Raw genomic sequence first — 25,546 nt, forward strand, 5'->3', positions numbered from 1 at the left:
TCTGTTGGCTTTGGCAGGGGCCTGGGGTTTCTGTTGCGCAAATCCCCGGCGGCCGGGCTCAGCTGGCCGGTGTCGGGTTCCCGGCACAGTGGCTGCCTTTGTGCCCAGGTGCGAGGGCAGAGCAGGTGCTGGGCGGCCAGGGCAGCGCCGGCTGCGCCATCGGCACCCGCGCCCCGCGCCCCGCGGCTGTCCCGGGGTGCCGCGGGGCTGAGCCGGGGCCGCACCGCACGCTGCTGCCCCTCGGCGGGGCAGGTGCCGCCCCCGGTGTTTGTTTAAACTTCCTCCAACCCCTACTTACGGTCCTATTTTTGCCAGTCCGTGACCCCGCAGCACAGGCGCTGGGGTGGATGCGTGTCCTCGGCTTGCACCCGTTTCCTAAGCACTGGGCTCGACGTTGGTCCTCCTCCTTGCCTGGGCTTTAAATAGCTCTCCTGGTCAGCTGTGCGTGTATATATACATACGTATGTATTTATATGCACCGATTACAAACTGCCCCACTGTGCAGGAAAACACAGGTGGCATTTTTAGGTGACAAAAGACCCACAGGGGCAGCGGCCCAAGCGTACATCTGGTGCGACGCAGCTGGAGGCGCCTGCTGTGGCCTCACCCAAGGGCTTGCGGCGAGGCTCAGGGTGGCGGGGGGCAGGCACCGGGGGTCTGGGGGCAGCAGGAGCCCGAGGTGGGACCTGCCTGCCCCTCCTGCCAGGACACGCACACGCTGCGCAAGTGTCGGAGCTTGCAGGGCTTGATGGAGGATCCTGCCGAGCCTTAATGTAATTACCAGCGACATGCGCGAGCACTAAAGCTATTACCGAGCCGCAGCGTGCGTGCTTTGCTGGCTGGGGAGCAGCAATTAGGCCAGGAATAGCACCGCTACTGAGGGGGTGGCAAGGACCCTGGATGCATCCTCTGCGTCCTGGGCAGCGTCCCCTGCTCGTCCCTCACCCTGCACGTCCCGGACACTGCTCCTGCAGGGAGCTGCAGCCCCGGCACCGGCGCACGTCCCCGTGCTGGCACGAGCCGCCTGCTCTGGAAGCGGTACCAAAACCAGCGCGGGCAGGAAGGGAAGAGCAATTTTGCTCTCAATTGCAAGACCATGGAAACATCGGGTCGGCAGGAAGCAACTGCCCAGGGGCGAGGCCGGGGTCCTGGGGCCGGCCGGCAGCAGACCGCGGTCGCATCCTGCGCGCGGTGCCCGGCTGTGCCCTCGCATCTGCGCCGCGGGATGCGGTGGGGAGGAGCGGCCCCGGGAGCCGTGCTGCTGGGACGGGGATGCTTGTAGGCATGTGGGGCTGGGCTACGGAGCGCATTTCTGAGATGCTTTAGGTTATTTTGGTTTTAAAGAAAAAAAACAGAAAGTGAAATTTTATCTGCAAGAGAGAATGTGAGGTTTCAGTGAAAAAAACCCTCCAGATTTTCTGTCCTGCTTTGTTTTGACGAAAAGGCCGGCTCCGTGTGAGAACCTCTCCGGGCCCCTCGCTGCTGGTTCACTGGCACAGCCTGCGGGGGGGTCCCCATGCACACATGCCCGTGGTGCCCGTGTCCTTGCTCCTGGCAGGACAGGGACAGTTGCCACTTGTGCCGGGGCTCTCCCCTCCTGCCCTGCAGTCTGGAAATGGATTTCGCAGGCCCTCCGTTAGCGAGATTTATTGAAGGCTGCGCACAAACCGCTGCTGCTGCCGAGGGGGCCGGAGGAGCCAAGGCCCAGCTCCAAGGCTGCAGATGGAGGAGTCGGTGATGGATGGGCAAGGAGATTTTACAGAGGCTGGCATTTCATTTTACCGGGCTGCCAGCTGCTAAGTCTCAGTGTCCCGCATATTTCTCTGCGGGAGGAACCTGCCACCCCTCAGCCCTGCCCTGCTCCGCTAGCACATGGGCCGCAGCCCCCGTTCTCCTGCAGGGCTTTTTTTTCTGACAGATGCGGGTGCTTTGCCATTTCCCTCTGTAGGACAAAGGCTCCTGCGGTTCCAAGGCCGCCTCCGCAGATGTTGCTGCTGCCCGGGCACTGGGAAGCGGCCACTTGGCTCCAGAGCCGGGCAGTTACGGGACCGGGAAGCTGCCGGCCAAGTGCATTCCTGGCACGGCCGCGGGGTCTCTGCCAGGGGACAGGGCGGCTGCAAGGGCCGGGTTGTGCCGCTGCTGCTGCTGCTGCTGCTGCTGCTGCCGCTGCTGCTGCTGCGTGGCACGGGGCGGGCGATCCCCATCGCACCGCAGTTCCCTCGCGGGAAGCCCTGCTGTGGCCAGACCCGCTGCGAGGAGCTGGAAGTGTAGGGCCCCGTGTTCCTGTCTCGGAGCTGGAAATCCCACTGCACGGGGGGAGGACGAGGCGCAGGGACACAGCAGTCCCGTGCCCCGCGCACACGCCTCTGTGCTGCAGTCCTGCACCAGGCGGCTGCCAGCTGGGACGGGGCAGCTCCCGCGGGCTGCAGCCCTCCTGCACGCCGTTTCGTGGGCAGGATAGGGCCCCCCTGCTCTGATTTATGCCAGGGAGGAAGAAGCGTGTGCAGGGCACTCATTGCAGGGCTGTGCTTTCAGAGCGAAGCTCCTAATTACGAGGGCCGCTCTGCACTGTAATTTCAGACGAGCTCAACAGACACGTCTCATTTGTGGTCTGAGACAGATTTAACCTGCGCGAGGGGTGCCAGGAACCTGCCGGCCGTGCCCCCGGGCAATTTCTGGATGCAGATTCACCCAGCCGTGGAGGGGAGCCAGTGCCCAGGCTGGCACCTGCGGGTGGGGGCCGGGGCTCCCCCGTCGCCCCCGGTGAGGACCCCAGGGTGCAGCCGAGGGGCTGTGCGGGCACCCAGCGGCCCTGGCTGGGGGACCCCCCCACACACCGTGGTCTGAAATAGGGACGAGCAGGAGGGGCAGAAGGGGAAGCGGTGTCCCAGGGGTTGCTGGAGGGACGGAGGGAAAATCAACAGGCGTGTTCTTGGGAGCGAAGCCACCCGGAGTTTTCCAAGCCGCTCTTGCCAACAGAGAGCTCGCTGCAGAGTAGAAGCCGTGCTGCATCTCTGGGGTCTGCCTGCGTATTTACTCTGCTGGGCTGCTCTTTCACTTGCTTTTGTTTGGCCCGTTCTGATGAATTATTTAGCAATTACGCTCTCTGTCGCTCTGACACCTCCGGTACATGCAGAGTCTCTGGCAGATGGGCGCTGATGAGCTGACGTGTCCTGGTCCCTGGGCTAGAAGGTCGTGGTTTCCAAAAGCAGAACCTGTTTGCTCTTCTCTGCTTTCTCACTAGCAGAAAACCAAAACCACCGTGTTTTTCTCAGTGTGACCCACAGTTCTGGGAATTTCTGCGTTCCCCCGGTGAAGCCTCGCTTGTTTTGCACAGCAGGGACTCTCTGGGTGCGCAGCAAGGGCCGTGTCCGGCCTGGGGAAGGGCCAGGACCGGGACAGGGCACGCTCGGGGCTCCCCAGGGATGTTTTGCTCCCCGGGGAGAGGGCAGAGCTGCCTGGGGGGACTCTTGCAGGAGCCTGCAGCTGTGGTGCACAGAGCTAGGCTGCTCCCAATGGGATAATCTCTCACTAATGCACAGGGCGCACTGAGAAAGGCATCATCTCTGATATTTACCAGCTCATTAAATAGGAAAGAGGAAATTAAGAGTAAAAAGCAGAGTTAGTGGGAAGGAAGGAGCCCAAGGGAGGGGGAGATGCTGCGCCTCTGCCCCCAGGAGCAGTCGCTGAGGGAGCAGCAGCCAGCTCAGCAGCCTGGCAGGAACACAAAACGGTTCGCTGTGTTTTCAGGCTCCTGTAAGTGCAAACTAATGCATTATTTACAAGACACAAGTAAGCAGCCTCTCACACCTCTCCTCCCTTTCCAGCACCGGGACGCCGGGGTTCCTGTTTCCCTGGAGGTGCACCGTGGGCTTGGGGCTGCGGCGCTGGGCTGGGGAGGCAGCTCTGGGGAGCCAAGAGCCTGTCTTGGAAAGCCTGAAGGAAATAGCATAAAAAAAGGGGGCTCGGAGGGAAAAAAATCCGCCTGAGTGCACCTCAAAAGCCGCAGGGCAGCCAGTGTTGTCCCTGATGGGGCTCGGAGTGCCCGCGGTGTGCAGCTCCCTGCAGCAGGGGCGGCGCTGCTCTGGGCGTGCAGGCGTGTGTTTGCAAAGCCCGTCCATAAACCGACGTGAAGGTGTTTAATTGCCTCCTTTTAACAGGTGCTAACAGTGCAAAGGTTAATATGAACTGTTAAACTCTCAGGTTTGTGCTGCCTTTTCTCAACGGACGATGCCGGCCCCAGGAGCTGCTGCCCATCATTTCAGACGTGCGCAGGGTGGGAGAGTGCGGGGCCGGGGGCATCCCCACTGCCCCTCTGGTGCCGTCCTGCAGCTGGCGAATGGCCCAGGGGCTGGGCACGCTGCAGCCGTGCAGGAGAGGTGAGAGGTGCCGGCCGCGGGGAATTTCCACCTTCCAGGGCCAGGCCGGCAGCCACGCAGTCCCCATCCTGCGTCTGTCCTGCAGGCGCTCAGCTCTGGCCCTCGTCCAGAGAAGCACTTAAGAGCATCTCTCTCTTTAAATACAGGAAATTCTTTGAAAACACATAAAGCCCATGGATTCGAAGGCCAGAAGGAGCCCCAAGGCCGGTGTGCCCAAGCCGGGCAGGTCTCCTGCAGCCCCCGGGAAGGATGGAGATGACGCAGCCCCCCCCGTCCTCCCCTCATCATCCTCGCTGGTCCCCGTGCACGCCCTGAGCGCGCCCGGCTCTCGCTGTGCCATCTTCTGCACGATTTGATTGAAGAGCTCTCCAGTACCTGGCATTTGCTGCCCGCGCAGGTACTTAGTCACCGTAATCAAGGCAGCACTCAGCCTCCCTTGATTAGCTTGAGCAGACTTTGCTCTGCAGCCCTCCCGGGGCAGGGAGGTGCTGGGCTCATCAGGCTGTGCCGGCCCCCCGCGGGGAAGCCGCGGTGCCGGGGCTGCTCTCCTGCTCCCTCCCTGCGGTGGGGACCTTTGCCAGGCGCTCTCCCCAGCCGAGCTCCCTCCTCGCAGTGCCCTGCACCACCTCCCCAGCACCTCTGCCCCATGCCCCCGTGTCCCCAGCAGGGCACGGGGACCTGCGGCTTCCTTGGCTTTGTGGGCGCCGTGGGGGCTTTGCCCCGGGACTGCTTGCCTCCTGGGGCAGGGCAGAGAGCAGACACATTCGTTCTCCCTGTGAAAGTGTACACCATCATGAAAGGCACTGTATGTTTTCTTCTTTCATCTGCTAGGGCACCAAAGCTGTGTGTCTTGCCCCGAGCCCCCCAGGAGCCGGCCAGCCCTCCCCCAGCCGGGGCTGCCTTCTGCCCCTCGCACTTCTTGCCGGCGGCAGGGAAGGAGCTGGAGGCAGCTTGAAACCACCAGTTTCTCCCAACCAGAATTACTAAAAAGCAGCCGAGTTTCAAGCTCTTTTCTTGGAACAAATGCAGGAGGCCTCCAGGTGCCTCCGAGACACGTTGCCTATAAATCAGGGTGATTAGTGGGTTTATAACGGCGGGAGCATTGATCCGGGCTGGCGTGCAGAGCCACCGCGCCGTGCAGCCGCCCCATCGAGCAGCCGAGGAGCCGCGTGCTGGCCTAATGGGCAGTGATGTATTTGCAGAAACATCTTATTGGATTGTTGCTGGGTATTTTTTTTTTCTTTTTCCAGAATTGTTCAATCAATGGCCTTGTTCAGGCCGGAGGCTGTTTCAGGCAAACACTCAGGGCTCCGTCACGTAGGCTGCGTGTGCAGCTTGCCCACGGCAGTGGGAGCATAAGGCTTCCTGCCCTGCCAGGCTCCAGCACCAGCCCCAGCATTCCCAGTGCTCCCAGTGCTCCCAGACCCAGAGCCACACGCTGCCCCTTCCCTCCCCAGCCAGAGCTGCAGCAGCTGGTTTGGGGAATGTGTCACGGAATGGCTGCTTCTCACCAAATAACGGGAAATGTAGGTTTTTGTGCTTTCCCTCTGATGGTTTAGGTCTTTGCTTGAATGTTAGATTAGCTGCTGGCAGGGAATGGCGGCGAGGGAGGGGGCAATGGCAGAAGACCGGGCACCGCACCCTCACGAGCTTGGGAAGACACGGGTATGGAAGTCAGGCTCCCTTCTGGTAAAGAGCTTTTCCCATGGTGACGGGGCAGTTTTTCAGGGAAAAAAACAAGTGGACAGATGGCCCTCTGGGGGGATGCTACTCAGCGCTGCAATACAATATTTTCTGGAGGGTTTATCCAGCCCTTCAGCATGTCCCAGGCGCGGATGCGTGTGAGCTGATCTGCCTGCCTGGGGCTGGGGATGCTTCACCCCCAGCTGCAGCCCCATCCTCAGGGTGAGATGTTGCGGCCGCCTCCCTGTAGGTGCCACCAAGGCAGTGACACTCTTGTCCCCAGGGCCAGCAGCAGCCTGTGGCAGAGCTGGGATTGAGTCCAAGCCCCTTGGCTCTGCTCCAGCTCCTTCCATCTGAAACCATCCTCCCCCACCCGAGCATCGCCGGCTCCGTGCACCAGCGAGGATCCCAGGCGTGGGGTTTGCCCGTGCCCGCCGTCGCTGCCGCCTTCCCCCGGGCAGGGAGCTCTGCTCTCCGAGGTGTTTCTTGTTTGAAAACCATTTTCCCAGTGTGCATTCTGCCCGTGTGCCAGGTTGCAAGGAAACGTTCCTTTCCTGCATCCCTGCTGAAAGCCCTCAATAGGGCTTTTGTCACCGGGGCAGCGTCCCCTCCGCGCTCCCGACCGCAGAGCCCAGGAGAGCCGAGCAGGGACGCTCTGCGCGGCTGAAATCTGTCAAAGCTCTGAGCAATGGCTGGGACCCTTTAGTGAGCAGTGCGTGCATTACCTTAGCAGCACTATTTCCTTTCCTGAGGCCTAATTAGGGTCTGAAATCAAAAGCATAACAACCCTATTTCCTCTCGCTCAATGGAGCTGTGAGAAGTAAGAAAGGAGCCTTCTGGTTAAATGGCCTCAGTAAGTAAAGCACGTAAAAATGTCAGCAGAAATGCTGCTGCACGGCTCTCGGTGCAGTGCTGCTGGGGCTCGCTGTGCCAGGGCAGGGTACTTTCAAGCGGGATTTTCAGCACGGTTCTGTTTGGACGCCTAAATAAGGACCAGGTTTCCCAACACGATTTGGGTTGCTGTTGCTCCGGGTTGGAAGGAAGTGGGGAAATTCTCCATTGCTATTCTCAATGGGAACTGTTGTGTACTAATCTTGTGCTGGAAACCTGAACCCATGTGACCAGGAATTTGCTGGCAATGGCATAAAACAAAGGCTCTGTCCTGGGAAGTCAAAATGCCTGCGGAATTATTTATATGAGTGCTTCAGATTGTCTTAAAGAGAGACACTTTGCAGAGACAGCTCCAGCAGCTTATGCAAAGGAGCCATGCAAATCAGGCTGATAAATATTTAATAGGAGGGAAACGCAACAAAAGGTGTTTGTGTTCTGCCCTCGGGGTGTGAGCGCAGCACCAGCATATGGTGCGTGCAGGGTGTACGGTGCGTGCGGTGCATGCGGTGCGTGCAGTCTGCCCGCGGGGACTGGCGCTGGCTGCAGCTGCGGGTGCCGCAGGGTGCTGCAGGGCTCCTCTGCTCCCCGCGGGAATGAGCCTCTTGTGCTGCCCAGGGATGTCCGGGGGGGGGACAAGTGCCTGCAGGACTGCTCCAGGTCCCTTTCTCATGGGGCATCCACAGCCCGACAAATGTCCCTGCTGTTTCCAGTGGTGTGAGCGTTTTGCAAAGTGCTGGGGGTGGTGAAAGGCAGGGGACAAGTGCTGGGCACCAATCCTTCGGTAGCTGTGGGGCAGCTGCTCAGGATGTATCAAAGCCACCGAAGGCCCCAAGCTGGCCGGGCACTGTGGCACTTGGCCCCGCGATCAGCCTGCACTTAGTGCTGCACGTTGCCAGGGGAGCCTGCAGTTTGCTGAAGGTTGCGAGGAGGAACAATTCTCTGGAAGGCGCCCATCCCTGGAATAGAAAGCCGTAAGTGCCTGCTGCCCAGAGGCTCGGGATGTTGCTGCAGGAGATCTGCCCTGCCTAGAAACCCCACCTCACGTTCCTGCACACGAAAACGTCTGTCCAGAACCAGCTGGGGGTGGAGGAAAAAATTAGGCAAACCTTGACTGGATGCTGCGAGAGGATGCGGCAGCCGGCTAAGAATAGAAATGCCTCCCCCGGCTTCCAGTCTGGCCAGTGCAGGAGGCCAATGCTGCCCGCAGCAGGGCACTTCTTCACTTAATGCGTCCGCAGGGAGCAATCGCGCGGGGAGTGGCGGAGCGCTGGGAGGAAGCGCGCCGCGGGCTGAGCCGAGCAATGCCAGGTTTCGTTCTTTATTCTTTCCAGTAATCTGTTAAAATAACTGGAATGAATCAATAACTGCATGCTTAATTCCCTTCTCGCTCTGCAGAGCTCCCGTGGCCGGTGCGGTCCCTGCAGGCTGAGCCGTGGCTCTGAGGGGCTGCGGGAGGTGCCACCCCCAGACGCCCGCCCCCCCCGGGCTCTCCGGGCGCTGCTGCGAGGGGCTCCGCGCTCCTCCGGTGCAACGGCACTTTTTCATACAAGTCATTTCCTTGTGTCATAAGGCTCTTCAGGGGAAAAAAAGCCTCTCACGAACTGATTTTATGGGTGGTTTCCAGAGGGCACAGAAAGCAAAACAAGGCACTAGCCTGGGGTCACTCAGCAAATTAGACCCGAGCCGGGAAGGGAGCCCAAGAGCCCACGCTCCCACCACCCTCTTTTACCCTCCAGGGTAAAAAAAATCCTTCCTGCTCACGGCTGCGGCCGGTGCCTGGCGCTGCTGCATGGCGGGTGCAGAGGACCCGGTCGGCTCCTGCCAAAGTCAGTAAAGGTTTCTCATGCATGGAGCTGAAATTCATGCGCATCCACAAGGTTTCCCCTTTTTTTTTTCTATCTTGGAAATGCCTTGTAAATCCTAATGCAACTTGGCAGAAATAAGATCGTGTTTTGTTGTGCTACACCCCAGCGTCTTCCTGGGAATGGGAGCGCTCAGGACAGCCGGCGCATCGCCTTTGCTTGTGACAATGGGCACCAATCTGCTGGTGTCAGCAGCCCCTTTCCTTCCATGCCCGTCCATGTTCTCCTTGCACTGCGTGAGGAACGGGAAGTTTTGAGGACTGGGGGTGGGACACACGTGGTTTTGTTTTGAGCTCCAAGCAGCGAATGACTTACAAGCACCGCGGGTACGTCGTGTCCCGTGCTGCAATACCCTGGTGTGCTCGGAGGGGTCTGGTCGGACCTCGCAGCCAGTAACTTTTGAACTCCTCCTAGACAGGGTAAATTATGATTTAAAGATGTGCTAGCTGAACTCTTGGCTCCTCTCAAGGGCTCTTTTCGGCTGATGGATGTGATTCCGATCTGCAGCTTCCTCCCTCTGTGTCCGGGCTGGGAGCACATCGGAGCCGTGCGGGGGGATGCTCCCCTCCCTGCCGGGCGCCGTGTTTGGGCACGGCCCCGGGGTTTGCTGCCTGCATCCAAGCCCTGCTGTGCCCGGGTGCGGGCAGGATCAGCCCCTGCCCACTGCTCTGGTCTGAGGGTGTCTGCCTCCCCATAGGAGACTGAGGTCCCAAACCTCAGCACCGGGCTCACAAAGCTCCTGCCATGGCACGGGGCTGGGGGGGCCGGGAGGATGGCAGGCGGGGGCACGGGATGCGGCCCCTCAGGGGAGCAGACGCTGCACCAGGAGCAAACCCCACGGCCCAGCAAGCTCAGGCTGAGCACGTCCTCCATCCATCAGAGGTGCGGGCAGTCGACAGTGAAACGAGCCGGGAGGCTGCGAGGTGGTGAGGGAGGAGGCAGGAGGAGGCCAGGGCAGGGGAGGGGAGGCAAGGGGGGCTGTGGGAGCCTGAGCACCGCTGTGCTCACACGAACTACGGGGGCTGGAGTTCCAGAGACAGACCCCGAGGACACCTCTTGGTCTTTACTGAAACGAGAGCTTTACGGAGGAGAAAAATCCGAGCTGCGTCGGACTGCGCTGCTGTTCAAGGGGAGCTCGGGGCACGTTTCCCCAGCACTTCTCCAGGGGCAGGCAGGGCCGCGGGGCCGCGCAGCCCTGAGCCTGGCTGCCTCCCCGTCTGCGCTCTCCTCTTAATTGGGAAAGGGCTTTTGTTCCATTTGCCCTGCCTCGTTTCACTGTCTTTGTTTTTCTTGCAAAGCCGGAGTTCCTGATTCATGCTAAATTCAGCTGGCCGGGTAATAACATGTGTGTTTGCATAAGTTATCACCTCCCAGTCTCTCACACCCCGAGGGGCTGGGAGCTCAGGAAGGCTCGGGGCTCAAAGCAGCCCCCGGCCCTGCAGCGCTCCACAAAAAACACATCTCCCTCTCCGGAGAGCGGCGGCGTTGGCAGGTTTGGCTGCTCGTAAATCAGAATTTCCTCAGCAGTCGCCCATCTGGTAGGTGGCACGTATTCCCACGGGTGCGGAGCCCCGAGGGAGCTCGGCAGGGCTCTGCTGCGGGCGCGGGGAGCCTGGGTGCGCAGCCAGCACCCCTGGCCTGGCCCTGGCGCCCTTCTGCAGTGCCCCTCTCTGTGCCACGGTCCTTGGGGAGGTCCCGAGACGGCTTCGGGAGCACGTCTGGCCTCTGGATGTTTCTGCTACGTGTACGGATGCAGCCAGCCTTGCTGATACCTTGGGTGGAAAGGGCGAAGCACGAGAGCGGCTCCCAGCCGTCTCCCCTCCTCCCTGGGCTGGGCAGCAGCCAGGGTCATTTTCCCCTCGGTGTTTCCTCCCCATAATTCACGGCTGGCTTGCGGTTTTTGACACTCAGATCACTCCAGATAAGAATTCCCCACCATTATCATGCAGATGGGCTTTATGAAAGCCCCTAAGTGCTTCTTGCCTCTGCAGTGAGGGGCTTAGAACAATGCGGCGTTTATTTGTCAGACGCTGGGCGAATGCTGAGTGGCAGCACCGGGGAGAGCATCTCCACATGCCCAAGCACCACCACAGCACGAGAACACCTTTCTGCTCCCTCCCAGCTTCTAGAATAGAATAGAATAGAATAGAATAGAATAGAATAGAATAGAACAGAACAGAACAGAAGCTTTTCCCAGAGGTGTTTGCAGCCGTGGGGAAGGGGCTGTACAGCAAAGCACCCCTCCCACGCGTCCCACGCCAGCCGCCTGCAGACACGCGGATGGGCGCCGAGCTGAATTTATGGTCCGGAGAATCCAGGGTGAGATGGATGGGCCAAGAGATGAACATGACTGTTTCCTCCTCACCGGCGCAGCCCTGTCTTTGCATTTACAGGGAACACCTTCGCTGCTGATAAATAAAAGAGAAATATGCTTCCTGCTCGGCCGCGGTGATTGCAGCATACATCAGAATTACAGCGCCGCTGGCAGGCTGTGCAGAGCACGGCGCTGACAGATCCCCGCGTGGAGACGGATGGGACAGCCGGGCACTTTATTCAGGAAAGATGGAAGAAGTGAAAGATGTGTTAAATGGCAATAACCCCTCGATGAAGTATTTCACCATGTCAGACACCAGTAAATGATGGCAGCTGTATCCAGCCTTGATTATTTCATGTCTATTTGCAACCTTCCATTAAAAAATGTACATGCTCTCTAATTTAGCAACCCTTCCCATATATTACCTGCGTGGTCGATGTTCTACACAAATGCCTCAGATAATGAAATTATAAGCAGGAGGAAATCACATTTTAATAGAAATCCTATCGGGCAACATGCCACGCCAAAATCGCATTAACAGGGCAAATTTTGTAGGGTGAGTTAATTCCTCGTATTAAACCAGCTAGCTGGAGAAAAACCAGCCGCACCTTCCGGGGCACCTGCCTTTCCTCAGGCCGGCAGCAGCGGCCGTGGCGACGTGTGGGAGCAAGGCGGGATGCTCGCTGCGGGGTGGTGCGGGCGCCCGGCCCCGTGCCCTGCCCCACTGCCCTGCAGCAGCCCCACGAGGTGCAGGGCTAAATTCCACTTCCGAGGGTTTTTCCTTTGTTGCCACCTCCAAAGCCGAGTCATTTTCGTGGAAAGCTGTGTTGCGATACATGCATTCTTCTGAAGCCAATCTGGGTCTTTTTTCCAATTTTCCATAGAAAAATAGGGCTGTTTTTTCAAACAGAACAAAGCCAATTTCCAAGCAAATGTGGGTTAGGCTTTGGCCTGTTTTCTAAGCAAAGGTTTTTTTTTTTTTTTTGGCCTCAAAAACATGCCAAAAGGTTGCTTTCTCAAGTTTTTCTTTCTGTGTGAAAATCACGGTTTCACTGGAACTGGAGGAGGCAGGGAGTTGAAACCCTCACCATGGGCACCAGGGAGAGGGCTCAAGGGCTGGTCCCGGCAGTGCGGCACTGGAGCTGTAACCACAGGGGAGATTTTCGTGGTCCTGTGGGAGTCAGATGGTCCAGAGCAAGGAGGAAAGAGAGGGTAGAGGGGCCCATTGTATTTGCACAAAAAGCTTTTATTTCGTAAGATTTTTTTATTGATTTCAAGCACAGTGGCGTCAGAGATTGAGCCAGCACTAACTCCTGCTGTTGTTCAGTGCAGCCCCCGGCGCAGACCACGGCTCCTCGTCCTCGCAGAGCCCCCCAGGCCACCCGTGCCACCCCTGCTGGCCCATCCCCACCCCAGCAGTGCCAGGAGGGGATGGGACTTCCCACGGGGCTGCCCGAGGAACTGCAGAAAAATAGCTGGGGACGGGCATCCTGCCGCGTGGTGTGCATCAGCCGCTGGCTAGTGGGGATCACGACGAATTTTAATGGTAGATTATTCTGTAATTCCAGGATCGCTCGACTTGCCGAAACATCCAGCCTGGCCGCAGGGGCAGGTGGGGTGTGGGATCACGTTGGCCCCATCTTGCTCCTTGGGCACCTCCACGAGGCATCACCAGCTCCGGTGCCCTGCAGCCCCGCCGGGCTTTGCACCCGGATGGTGCCGCACACGGCGCTGGCTCCAGGACGCCGAGCACCCACTGTCCGCAGGGGAAACCCAAAGTTTTGTCGGGCTGCAGAGAGCAGTTGACAGCAGAAGTACTTGTCTGACAGGAAAAGCAAAGCTCGGCTGCATTTCAATGTGCTATTAATAACGGGCTGCTGCAGAAAGCGCTTGGCAAGTGGCAGCAGCTCTGAATTACGATGAAAACTACTGATAATAACAACCACCTGACTACAATTGGCTCCAGTCGCTGAGCCTTTCTTAGGGACCTCCGACAAGCTCACGTGTAACCCAGGGGGTCAGGCTCCCGGGGAGCGCGGCCTGGGCAGGGCAGCAGCGGGGGCTGCGGCGGCAGGGCACGGCGGGGCTGCGTGGGTGTCCCCGGGGGCTGGGGGCTGCAGGAAGGGACGGCCCTGGCCCTGCGTGCTCGGCTGGTGTGGCTGCTTTGTCACCTCGTGCCCTGTGTGGCTGCCAAGGTGGGACATGGGATCCTCATCCCCTGGCTCGCGCACCCCGGTGCAAAGCCTCCCCGAGCAGCCCTAGCCCGAGCTGGGCTGCTCGTCCCTGCCCGTCTCCGTCTCCATCCCCATCCCCGGGGGTTTCTGCTCCCCTCACCCCCTGCTCCCCGGCCAGCTGCGGGCTGCAAGGGGGCCGAGCAGCAGCCTGCAGCCCCGGTGCGCTCGTGGCTCTTGCAACTCGGGAACAGATGTGGAGTTGAAGGAAAGGATTTGGCAGCCGAGAGCTCTGTAATGAGGACTAAATGCTTCGCTGTTCCTTAACAAACTGAAAACAACGCGGGGCTGGCGGGGGGGCTGCTCGCCCTGCGCGGGGGCACGGCGCGGGCGGCTGCTGCGCGGGGGCTCGCAGGCTGCCTGCCAGCCCCCTGAAGGGCCGGCTCCAGGAGGATGCTCCTCCGCTTGCTTTGATTCCTCCGAGGAGCCCAAAGCAGAGATGCTCCCTCGGGGCCCCGAGCTCCCCTACAGCGCCAGAGTTGAAAGGGACGGGGGCCTTGGCTGCCTTCGGTGGCTCCGTTTTCCCAGCGAAGCGTTTAACGTGGGAAGAGCTCCGCAGCAGAGCGAGGGGACCTCGCGCTAATGGGAACCAGCAACCGAGCTCCAGCCCCGCGATCAGGCGCAGCTGAGACGAGGGAGGGAGCAGCGCCGTGGCTGCGGGGCTCTCCTCTTCCCTCGGTGCCCCGAAGCGTGCATCTCCATCGGGAGGGACAGCCTGGGGGAGGACAGAGGGGCTGTGCTGGGGTCCTGCACGGGCATTACCTCCTCCCCAGTGCAGAGCCAGGCTGGGAGCAGCTCTTCCCACGTGTTCGTTTTGCTCACGGACGTTTGGAGGCTCACCTGAGCCCCGTGGTCCTGCCCCACAGCTGCCGGAGGGGCCGGGGATGCTGCTCCGGCTGCGACGCCTCCTCCCGCACGACCTGCCCCGGGGCCGCCTGTGTGGCCTTTGCAGCCCGTGACCGCTGGCAGCCGCGGGCTTTCATCCCGGGCAGGAATGCCAATTAAACGTCGGCTTTCTTGGTGTCGCTTACCCAAGAGCTCAACTCTAACCCTTCGCCTCTCGTATTGAAAACCAAGCCCCGCAACGCCTGTTAACATCTGCACAGATGTTCAGGGAGGGAACTCAATATTACCCCGCTGCAGGGCGGGAGCAGAGCCTCAGCACGGCTTGCTGGATGAAGCAGTGGTTACGGGGGCATTGCTGCTCCCACCAGGGAGGGGGGATCCCCGGGGATGTGTCCCTGCAGAGCCTCAGGCTGCCGCTTGTGCGTCCCGGGCGCGACGGCGCCAGGCAGCGGCAGCGCCCCGAGCAGAGCGCGGCAGCAGCCAGGTTGTTGCAGCAGCTCTCCTGGAATTCCTCAGTTCTTGCACCTCTCCTGCCTTTATCTCTTGAAATCTTAATGGAGCAGATGTTGTGTGCACGACCATACGGCAGAAATTCTCTGGCTGGATCTGCAGCCTGAGTTTAATTAGCCACCTGAGCCCCATTCTTCCTCTTGGCAGCAGACGTGCACTTTAATTAATCATCTCGTTTCATTTACAGTGAGAACACGCACTCTGCCTCTGCCCTGCCTGCATCTCAAGCCCTGTCTGCTTTTATGGCCAGGGCGATCCGTAAGCGTGACCTCGGTCCAGGTCCGGCCAGGAGGAGCCCGCGGGGCTGCCCAGGCACTGCTGCCGCAGGGCCTCGAAGAAGCTGCTCTCAGCCCAGGCTCCGGTTTGCCATTCCAGAGGAGCTAAAGCCCTCCTAACTTGGCTGGTGTGGCGCTGAGCTCCAGGGAACAGGGCAAAGGAATGTGTTTGCCAGCAAAATGTCCTGAGGACGCATCCAAACAAGTCCAGGCTCTCCAAAGGACAGGACGCGCAGCTGGCTCCAGCAGGTAGCACCGACAGTCTCAGTCTCTAAAAAAATAGAAAAAACAAAACAAAACAAAACAAAACCAAACCAAAACCACAGTAGATTGGTCTCTAAACACAAAGATTTAACAGTGGGGCCATGGGTGAGCTCAGATATGTCAGCGATGTGGAAAAGTGGAATCTTGTCTCCTTGTTTTCTTTGGAAAAGGTGAACACAGGCTCAGGCAGTGAACCCAGAGCCAGCGATCCCGGCACACCGGTGGTTTTTGTTCCGACCCAGTGATCCCAGCCTGCAGGTCGCAGGATGGCTGCGCGGGGAGGCAGCGCGGTGCAGGGGGTGTTGGGGTGCTCAGCGGGGCGCCAGCTCCCCGCCGCCTCCTGCCCCCCTGCTGTGGCCACAGGCACGAGCCCTCCTCTGTTCACGTTCTGTGCACGAGGGGGGAGAGAGCCTCCCTGCCCGAGAAATCCCCGGGTAACTGGCAAAGCACAAGTGCAGGGAGGGAAATGGCGATGTCCAGCGCAATTGTAGTGAGTCTGGGCTGACGGCAGCGAGCTGGGAGGTTTTGGTCGCGCTCCAGGTCCCCATCAGAGCAGCCCAGGGCACAGCCCCATGCCAGGAACCCCCTCAGTGAGGACAAGGAGTGCCAGAAACTGGGGACCCGTGGTAGTGTAATCAGAGCTGCTCCCACCCCCCCCAGCCCTTCTTTCTGCTTGTGGCTCCTGCTGGCCATGGGCACCGTGACGGTGACTTGCACGGGTCCGCAGGAGGAGAGGTGACTGCAAGAGGAGATGGATGGGCCGTGGGCTCTGTGCGGGAGGGGACCGTGCAGGGCAGCCTCTGAAAGGCTTTGGGTGCTCTCCCATGGACGCAGGCTTGAAAGACCGTGGAGGGGAGAGCGGAGGAACGATGCGGGAATAATGTTGGGAGTGTAGAAAAAGAAAGGAAAGGGTTGCAGAAAGATGATTATAAAAACATAACCCGTTCCATATGTAGCCAGCCGAAAACCCACCCAGTGACTGCGCGGGGAGGCGGGTCTGGCACGGCGGCCGCGCTGCCGCTGACTGCTCAGCCATGGCACGCAGCCGCCGAGCCGCTGGCACCGGCCAGCAAAACAAACACGGCGCGGAGGGCTGCTCCAAGGAGACCTGGCTGCCCCCGCGCCTGGCCCCAGCCCCAGGCATTTTCCAGCTGCAGAACTTTCCATGACAAAGAAGGGTTTCAGGAGAAGAGCCTCGGTGCACCGGGAGGAGGAGAACGGGAGCCGGGAAGCGGAGGAAGGCTGGCTGCTGCACGGGCAAGGGACGGGGACGGTGGCTGGGGCGGGTGACCCGGGCTTGTGCCATCGCCTCCCAGCCCTCCCTCCCTCCCTCCCATTGCCTGGGAAATGTCGAGGGGGGCAAAGCAGCAGCAAGCAGGGGGCACCGCTCAGCTCAGCCCTGCGCAGGGCTCCAGGGGCTGCGTGACCCTGGCTATAGCACGTGGCATCGCATCACGCCCCGCTAGCAAGACCCTGACACGCAGGTGGCGATGTTTTGGCCATGAAAGTCTGAAGTCATTTTTTCTTGACCCGCCCTGTATCTGGTACCCAGCGGGCAAGCAGCAAAACGCTGTTGCACAGGTTGCTCCTGTGTCCCCCCAGCCTCGTCAAGGTGCCCTCGCTCTGCCCAGGAGCCCCTCAGGGTGGCACCGAGCGGGTCCCAGCCCTTCCCGGTGCCTTGTCTGTGGCAGGGCAGGTACAGCTCGGCCCTCAGAGCAGAGCTGGCCAGGTCTGAGCACGGGAGGCAGAGCTGGCTGGGCTTGCAGGTGGCTTTCTGGGTCAGGTCCTGTGCCAGGCCTTCCAAAAATAGATCCTCTATTTTAATCCGTTCGTTATTTCTTCACGGTTTCCACAAAGCACTCGTTATTTCTATGTCCTATGCCATTTGTCTTCCCCTTCCAAGCATTCCCGCTGCCAGACGATGGCCCGTGGTGGCTGCTGCAGGCGTTTGATGGCACGCTGCTCAGAGCTGGCCCTGGGAGCACCTCACCAGCGATAGCATTTTAAATATCTGCTGGTTTTTTTTTCCTTCCTATTTCAGTCTTTTTTCCCCCTCCAATAAATCTTAACAGCCGAAAGCGCAGGGCAGAGAAGCAGCAGCTCTGCTCTCACCTCCTCTGCTCTCCCGGCAGCCTCCCAGCTGCCCGCGAGGTGCAGCAAGAGCCCCTGCCCAGCACACGGGGATGCTCTGGGAGATGGGCGAGGCGAGCGTGGGGTGGTGAGGACGAGCTCGTGGCTGCCAGCAGGGGCGGCACAATTCAGGGACACGTAAGGGACACGTCCCTGCAGAGGCCCGCGGCTGCTGCTGCAGTTCTGGTGCCCACCAGGCGCCCTCTCCCCCAGCCCAGCTCTGCAGCCCCTCCTCAAGGATTTTATTAGGGCCTGGTACAGACTCCGGCCTGCTGTGTTTGCCAGATTGTCAGGCTGCTCATAAAGCAGCATGATTTAGAAATAACTAAGGCTGAAACCATTCCATATCATAAAGAAACAAGTGCCCCTTCCCCTGCCAGAAAGGCTGCGCGGTGCCGGCGCTCCCGAGACCTTGTGAGCTGCAGGGAGCAGGGGGGAAGCTCACGAAATGGGAAGGCGTCCCCGGCCCGCAGAGCAGCTCGCGGCCGCAGAGAGGGGCGCAGCGCGGTGCCGCTGCCTGCAGCGGGCAGGGCTCTGCCTCGGGGTGCTCTGGCACAGAGCTCGGGGGGTGCACAGATGGTGGTGCCTGGCAGGGAGGGGCCAGGACCCCCGGCGCTGCCCCTTCCACCCTCCTGCCCGCTCCGCACGGGCGCGTCCTCTCCCCGGGGTGTCGCCGGGTGCACCCCTTGGCGCGAGGCAGGCGAGGGCTCAGCCCCGTGCCTGTTCCCAGCCATGCGCCGGCGCCGGGGCGCGCTGCCCTTCCTGGGAGGGGCTCGGCACCCAGCGGGACCCGGCTGGCGGCGGGGATGCTGCCGCTCTCCTCATCTGTTTGGGATTGAGGGAGGCAGCGCGGGTTGGAAGAGGCTGCTCGGGCGCGGTATCGTGTTCTGTGCTCTGCGGTGCAGTATCTCCTTGAAGCGTGACAGCTGCGATTGCTTCCAGATGCGCGCCTCCTCGCTTCCAGCCGGCTGGGGTGGATGTGGTAAACTCCGCGATGGAAACCAAAACCCGGACCAGATGTACCGTGTCAGCGGCAGCACCGCGCACATCTGGCCGCGACGCGCGGGCACCGCCGCAGCCCATGGCCGTCGTCGCTCCTCCTGCGCCGGGAGCCGCGGGCTCAGCGCCGCAGGGCACGAGCTGGGGCTGCTGGTGCGCGGGGGGCGGCCAGCACCGCCCGTCCCACCGCACGGTGACCAGCACCCCCGGCACCGCGCCAGGGATGTGGGGAAGGAGGACCCCACTCCTGGCCCCTGACATCACTGGTGATGTCAGGAAGGACCGGGATTGGTGACTTCACGGGATAAATCGGGAGAGAGGAGGGTCTGCTGCCTGCACACGCGGCTCTTGGCAGGCGGCGGCGATGAGGGAAGAGCAGCGGGAGGCTGACGGCAAGCCCAGCGCTCTTCAAAGGGAAGAGGCTCAGAGGCAGGGGTGGGGACCGGCACCCAGGGCTCCGGCTCTGCCCTCACACCATGCCACGGGCCGGGGCTTTCCCTTAGGGAGCCGCGGGAGCATCTTTTAGGGACAGACCTGGCTGTGGCCCCAGGTGGGACCCCTACAGCTCACCCCTGCCAAGTGCTCATCGCCGCAGCAAGCCCGATGCAGTCCCCTGCTTCCACCCCAGACCCTGCTCCGCACCTCGGACCCCGCACCAGTAACAATTATCCCAATGCACCTCCTTCTCAGAGGACTTGAGAGAAGCAATTAATCTCAGTAACAGGCTTTGAAGAGAAGAAGTGCTGTCTAAGCACTGCGCTCGTATCCTTTTGATGGGGTTAGCTGCGCTGGAATATGAGCGAAGACATTTGGAGTAAATTAATAACGAGTTTAATGGCATCCAAAAGCTAGGGAGATGAAGCATTCGAAAGGGGTTTACAGCTTTACAGGGAGGGAACAGCAAAGTGAAGGGCATGTTTTCTTCATCAGGCCTGCTCCCCGGGCTCCGGCAGGGCTGAGCCTCCAGCCTTTGTGCCTCTCGCCCGTGGCCGGGCGCAGCGCCATGCCAAGCCCCTGCCCGCAGCCGGCGAGCACGGGGCACAAACACCAGGAGCAGGGGGCTTTCCCCCGGCCCCCAGCCCAGCACTTTCTCCGCACAGAGCCGGTGCTCTGCGGGTGTGCGAGCGGCTCCTCGTGCCCATGCCGCCTCTCCCAGCGCGGAGGTGGGGAGGTCGGGGCACTGCAACATCCCTGCAGGTGACGGGGAAGAACCCCTGAGATGCAGCGGGTGCCTTGGGCTGTTTTGCCATGGAAGTGCCATGGGAGCGAAGCGCTCCAGAGATCGTGCATTTTCCTAGAGGTGTATTTATGGCAGAGTTGAGATATGAGCGGTTGGCCCAGCTCCCAGCGCGAGCATCTGATGCCGTGCACCCCATAGCTGGTGTTTTTCTTGTTGTTTTTGTGTTTTCGGCCTGATTAATACCCCTGCGGTGGCTGGAGCGTGGAGACCGCTTTATGTTTTGCCAGCAGGCTCCAACTCTAACGTAATTTCCACAGCCAAGCTGGGGCTGGGAGGCAGCGACACGTAAGAAAACATTTTTCACCAGCTCCCTCAGCATCGTCCCGCCGGCCTGGCCCTGCCCGTTCCCCGGGGTCAGCCAGCCTGCCGGGACAGGACGGCTCCCAGCCCTTGCAAGAAGAGCCCTTCGCTCGCAGTCCCGGAGGGGCTCGAGGCCAGGAAGGCTCAGCGAGGGGCGGTGGGCTGCCAGGGGACCCCTGCCCCATACGTGGAGCTGCCGGGAAGGGACAGGAGACGCGCCCTGGCTCCCGGTGGTGGCTGCGGGAGGTGCTCCGGGTGCCTGCCCAAGCACACAGACATTGACAGCTCTTCCCTAGACCTCAGCACGGAGAAAAATCAACCCCATAGTCAGGAACGCATGCCTAGGGAGTGACCAGATTAGCTTTTGCAATGGTGCTAATTACTCTGAATTAATTAGCAATCAGTTAACTCTAGGTTATAAAAGCCCCTAGTGAAAGAGAAGGCCTAGCTAGAGGGCTCTGAGGGCTGGGAAGAGTGCTTTGTGCAGCTTTTATTCCCCCCCCCCCCCCCCCCCCTTTTTTTTGCCTTTCTTTCTGCTCTGTTGGGGAAGGGGAAAGGCACAGAGGGAATATAAGGACTCAATGTGATCCCAGCTGCAATCAGACGAACGAGTGGCAAAGAGAAATGTTGCCATGGTGTGTTTGGGGATGCTGGCTGCAGGCGAGGCAGAACGCGGCTTCCTGGAGAACGCAGCCAGCTCCCAGCAGCAGACTGAGAGGGAAGCAGCCTCAGGAGGAGAAATGGAGATGTGAGTGATCTGCAACGGCTCCAGGGGCTGCTGAGGAACGAGTTTCTGCTCCCCGGCTCAGCCTTTTGCGTAACGTGCTCAGGAGCAGAAGTGGCTGCGGCATCTCGGGGCTAGATGTGACTTCCAGCAAAATTACAGCCCACGGGCTGCAAATTCCTGCTGCTGGTGCTCTGAAACCAGCCTGCGTCTCACGTCTGCAGCGAGTGCGTGAGGTATGTGCATCCTACAAGCACACACAAATGTGTGTGCACGTGTATCTTCCAAGGCGTGTGGTTTTCTCTGTGTCCCGTGCCAGGAGAGGTCGATGTGCAGGTTGTTTGCGATGAACCCTTAGCAGGAAGCAGGGGGAAATGAATGTGCTTGCTGGCACGAAGGTGGCAAGAAGCGCTGGGAGCTGGGCTGGCGGGGGCAGAGCTCCCCTTGCCAGTCAGGGAGCTGCAGCAAGACGTTGCCTTTAGTTCTGTGTGGTTGTTGGCACCCGACACGGTGATTAACGCTGCCGGACCATGGCTGCCGGTGGCACACATACGTGGAGAGCACATCACTTTTTCCAGTGGCCTCTGCCTAAATGCTTTCAGCCAAAGGATCTGGGAAGCTTTCCAAAAGCAACCAGGCTTTCTGCAGGCAGAGAACCACCGAGTGCCCAGAGGCCCTATTAAGGCTGCTGTGAGCTCTGCAGCCCTGCCCTGCCGGCGGGGCTGGGACCCAAAAACGTGGCCCGTTCCTGGAGGGGCAGGAGGAGCGCGTCCTGCCCCATCCCATCCCTGCCGGCAGGGCTGCGGCAGCTCTGCGCAGGGGCCCGGTTTTCCGAAAAATGGAAAATGGGGATGGGGCTGGTGGGGGGAAGCTGCAGTGGGGGCTGTGCCTGCCTGGGGACGAGGCCATGCTGAGGAGCCCTGAGCTCCGCTGGGTAGGAGGGAGAAGGACGTGCCTCGCGGGGGAATGGTACAGCACGCTGCACAGCACAGCTGGTTAGCTATTTGTTTAAAAACAAGCAGGAATATTTAAAAAGCACATCTCTATAATGTGTGTGAGTGTACAGATGTGCTTGGACATACACATACATACGCCTTTGTTGAAAGAGTCCTATCATCCTTTTAGCAGGGAAGACATCTGTCTTCACTTGGGCCGGATCGTTACCACGTTACTCCTGCCCTGAGTTTCGCAACACCTCCCCGGGCCTGGCTCCCGCTGGGCTCTGAAGGCTTCCTGGGGGGGGGTTCGGGTGCTGGGGCCTGGCCGTCGGCCCCCAGCGCTGCTCCTGTCCCCAGGACGTGCCCGGTGCCGGCTGCGCCCCTGTCCTGTGGCACCGCCACCTCTGCTTCGTGCGGAGGCGCGGGTCAGAGCTTGGCTCCTGCTCCCCCGAGTTCCTCAACGTGCGTGTGTCGTGCGAGCGCTTGCGGGAAGAGGTCGCTGCCCGGGCTGGGCACAGCTCCCCACCGCTGGCCCAAACCCAGCCAACAGCTCGAGGAGGGGACGGTGCCCAGCCCAGCGCGGGGAGAAACAGGCAGCGGGGCGCCGGTGCCCGTGCGGAGCTTTCCAGCGGGTGGGAGGGGGGCCAAGCATCCCCTCGCCCTCCCCAGGCTCCTCTCCTGGGGCCGTTAACCGCAGCTCTCCGTGCTGACATCGGGAGCGGGGTGATCCGAACGGCAGGGCGGGCAGAGCTGGAGGGCAGGAGCCCACCACGTGCTTGCGGGGGCTTTGCGGGGCAGCGTGCGATGTGCAGAGGGGTCTCTGCGCGGCGGGGAGCCAAATGGAGATGGCTGGGGCTCGTTCTCATCCCCCCCGTGCATTGACCGGCCTCCTTGGTGCCGATCTGCACTGAGCGTGATGGCTGGGGGTGGCTGGATGGGGGCAGCTCCGGGACCCTGCGCTGCCCCCCGGGTGCTTTCCCCACCCTCTGGGCTGCGTTGCCTGCAGCAGAAGGGATCCGCAGGGCGCAGGCAGCCTGCGCTTTGGAGCCCTTCAGCTTCAGCCTGCTCCGGGGCAGCAGCTGGGGGAAGAGAGAAGCTGCAGCTGACCTGCACGGCGCTGCCTTTTCTGCGGGGCTGCCATGTCGTGTTACATAGCTGCAGCTAGTCCTTAGTTCTGAGCTGTAGCTACGCAATCAGGCTCTCCAGTGCAATAATTCCAAAACCTTTCTTGAGTCCTGTATTAAATAAAGTACATTCACAGAGTATATGAATTCCAGATTCAGCCTGGGACTCCAGGGACACTTATTCCTCTCCTGGAACTTGTATATCCGGTCCTGGGATGAAAACCCCCTAAGCCCCAAGCATAACAAGCATTTCTTGTATTTTTTCTGTCTCTGTCACATCGGGCATGTAGTATATGCTTGGGCTGATAAACAGCATCTGGTTAGAGTCAGGTAAGGACCACTCTGGGGAATAAGTTTGTGGTCAGCTGCCAACCTTTCTCTCCCTCCTTAATGTGCTTTTGCAGATGGATGAAAACTGCAGCCAGTCGAGGTTATGGTTTCAGATAGCGCCGGGGAAAGGAGGGAGAAGGTTGCGCTCAGTTCTCATCCTATCGGTGCGGCTCTGCTGCCAGGGCTTTGCTTAATGAAAGGCACATGCACGACTGAATCATCCCGTCTCCTCGCAGGGGGATGCAGAGGGAGCTCCAGCAGCCCCACGGAGCGGGGGCTGGCGTGCGGAGCCCCCTCACCTCGGTGCGTGCGGCTCCTTCACCTCGATGCTCTCAGCCCCAGGAGCCCGTCTCACCGCGATGGGAGCCAGCAAGCAGGGGCTCTGCAGGGCGCCTCGTGCCCCCGTCCCAGCACCTCGCTGGCTGCTCTCTGCTCCGTGCCTGGCTCCTGTAGCGTGCCCACCCCGGCATCGCTCCGGTGCTCCGGCCACGAGGACCAGCCCCCACTTGCTTCTCCTCCTCCCCGTCAGAGCTGCCAATTGCACCTCCTTTCCCACGCAGAGACAGCTGAGAGGCCGATCTCCCCCTCTGCAGAGAGGGAAGGGTGCCAGTGGGGAAATACGAGCCGAGCAGCTCTGCAGCCTGCTGACCCCTGCTCGGGGAGGATGGGCTCGGCTGGCGAGGGGGTGGCCGTGACAATGTCCCAGTGCTTCCACGGGGCTCGGTGAAGCAAACAGCTGGTGGCCAGAACCTGAGCTGGGTGGCACTGGGCTCAAAGGACCCACGATGAAGTGCTCATGGTGTCGGTCCAGGAGGACGGATGGTGGCACGAGAGGCTGTCCCAGCAGCAGAAAGCCCCACGCCCCGGCGATGCCACCTGTCCCCGCAGCCGCCGCTCAGCTGGCGCTCGGATGTCCCCACGTCCCAGCGCTGCGCTCAGCGGCGCTCTCGAGGAATGGAGCAGCGCTGTGCTGGGCCACCGGATTTTTGTTGGAAACCTGGAAGTCCTCCTGGCCTCGTGGGATGGCTGACGGCTTGCTGCCAAATTCTGGAGAACCATCCCAATTCATGTTTCTCACAAGCCCTTTTTTTCTGCAAGAGAAGGAGGAAATTCTCATATAAAAATGGAAATGCACCCCTTTTGCCAAGCTATTAATTCTGCTTCCTATGGAAACCAAGACATCCCTGTCTTTATTCTTTCTGCACTGAACTTCCAAGTTTATTTTTATGCCCAGATTTGGCAAAGCACTTAAGCCTGAGCAGTGTTACGCATGAGCTGAAGTCCATCCCTGCGTGAGGGTCTATTGAAAACACCTTACAGCGCACGCAGACATGTGCTTCAGCAAACACCCCCTTGCGCTGGGTTTGTTCCTCACTACAGAGACTTTCTTTTTTTCTCCTTGCCAAGTTATCATTTGCTTTAATTAATTTCGCACAGAGAGCCTGGGAGTTCAGTGGTGGTTTCAGGCCTCTAGAATAGCCAGGGAAACCAATTTAATTAGATCAAGTGAGCCAAAGTTACTTAAGCGATTTGTAATAAGTTCCAGGTTCTCCCACACCAAAGGGTTTCAGCCGAGGACAGGAACTTCCTGAGCGTGTTCTGCAGCACGGGAGGAGCGGGGCCGCAGCCCGGGACTTTTAAACCTGCATCGGCTGAACACTTGTGCGTGGACAGCGGGGAGCACCCGGCGGGGTGCGGAGCGGGCGGTGCCGCGGGCTTTGCATCCCTGATGCTGTGATTTCGGCTGCACCTCCGTGGCCTGTGCTGTGAGCGCAGCAGCTTTCCATGTGCGTGGCTTTCCTCTGCCATCCCCCTAGGGAAGGGCTGCAGGACACGGGGCCCTCCCCGGCCGTGCAGAGGCTGCCTGCAGCTGGGACCCCCGGTGCCTCCCAGCCCTGCTTATGGGCTGCCCTCCAAGGCAGCACGAGTTTCTGGCTGCGTGTATTTATGTTGTTAGAAACCTGTGATCAAAACAGTTTTCCCTTTTTTCTGCTTGCTGGGAATTTCATGTGGGTGTGTAAATCTGTCTGTAAATCTGTTTCTTTTGCAGGCAGATGGAGCAGGTTGTGCTCGGCTGCCCCGGCTCTGCTGGCATCGAGGCTCTTCCCTGCGTTGAGGTAGGAGCTGCCCTGATCCTGGGGCGCTGCCTGTGCTGCCCCAGTGCTCCCAGCTTCCCGGGCGGGCTGGAGCATCGTCCCAGCATGCCACATGAACACTGCCTGCAGGCAAGGGGCTGGCAATGTCGGTCCCCCTTGCTGGATGCTGGCTTCAGACGCTTGTCCTCCCTGCTGAAGCTGCTGGTAATGTGTCCCACTGCAGGGGCATGTTTGTCCCCCCGGTGCCCTTTGTGAAGGACGGAGCTGGGCCAGGCAGCGCATTTTGGCACCAGGCATGTGCCAGCCCTGCTCCTGTGGCTCTCGGGGCCAGCTGTGCGCCCCTACTCCCCCATTTTTGATTGCAGTGAGCCTCCCTTTGCTGTTGCTGCAGAAACAGTGGCTGAGCTTTG

General features: G+C 60.3%; 1 long non-coding RNA gene across 1 annotated transcript; it reads left to right on the plus strand.

The window, feature by feature from the left end:
• Positions 1-187: 187 nt before the first annotated feature.
• Positions 188-25,082, plus strand: LOC308183044. The gene is made up of 3 exons (XR_013942231.1): positions 188-7,924; positions 11,209-20,884; positions 23,115-25,082. It is a non-coding gene; the product is annotated as an uncharacterized lncRNA (long non-coding RNA).
• Positions 25,083-25,546: the final 464 nt, after the last annotated feature.

Source organism: Anser brachyrhynchus (genome assembly GCF_964034855.1).
Source record: "Anser brachyrhynchus genome assembly, chromosome: 26".
NCBI lineage: Eukaryota > Metazoa > Chordata > Aves > Anseriformes > Anatidae > Anser > Anser brachyrhynchus.